We start from the raw sequence: 1,017 nt of genomic DNA, 5'->3' as shown, positions 1-1,017 counted from the left end.
GAAAAGACACTGGTATTGTTTGGGTCAATGCACGTCAGATTTTCCCGCGAAATCTATCTTTAGAACTGATTCAACAGCGAAGGTGAGCCTTTCAATACATTGTTCAAGCAAGAGGCATAATGTAGTATGTCAATACAAACTTGGTACATTTGATGAGGAAGTGCGAGAAATTCGTCAAGTAATATTGTCGTATGTCGACATACGACATGCCTCAGTAGCGTTTACTTTGTAGTAAGTCGACTTGGTTCAATGTTCCCTGACGATATTCTTCGACATTATCTTAATACAAAATGTTTTATGCTTCTACACTCGTTACTATTTTACGTAGAGGAATGAAACCGGGACCAAAAGATGCGGCTCATTAAACTCTACAACATACTAGATTTTCATTTTTTCGAAATTTTGACTTACGACAATGATGAATGCCGGCGATGACGTGACGTTTTGTGTTGTCTGCCGTAACTCCAATATTTTAGAACATGTAAGGGTGGCGTCGGTAGCGTTGTGAGATTGCTGATTCAGGGGTTCGAGCCTCAGCCCGGTCCGACGTTGTGTCTTGGGGAAAAGCAGTTTATACGAAGTTCCCATTTGGCTCTGTCTTTTTGGAGATGGACGTTAAACTCGGAGGTTCCCCCCCCCCCCAACCCCCTCTGAAAAATAACCTGAAAGTGTTGAAAGGGGCGTTAAACATTATATATATATACCTTTCCACCAATTTTTACCAGAATACGTAAAAACATTCATACCCCATTCAGCTATAATCGTGGACGTTTTAGAAAAACGCCTTCTCATGTTGATCGAGTTGCCTGAAAAAGCAGGTCTTACAGCAGCTTGTCGGGAAATCCCGAAAATCCTGGACGCACTTCTGATATTTTAGGGCAGATCACGTGGGTCTTATTTTAAGTGCCAGTGGCGTAGGCCTAGGGAAACAAGATGGAGGGAAATGGTCGTAACTTGTCTGTCCCTGGGGTTTGCGTGTTGACATTCACGATTTGTTCCTCTTCACATTCGCTGGAC

Source organism: Aplysia californica, unplaced genomic scaffold (assembly GCF_000002075.1).
Source record: "Aplysia californica isolate F4 #8 unplaced genomic scaffold, AplCal3.0 scaffold00014, whole genome shotgun sequence".
Classification (NCBI taxonomy): Eukaryota; Metazoa; Mollusca; class Gastropoda; order Aplysiida; family Aplysiidae; genus Aplysia; species Aplysia californica.
Note: the sequence above shows the minus strand (reverse complement) of the source record.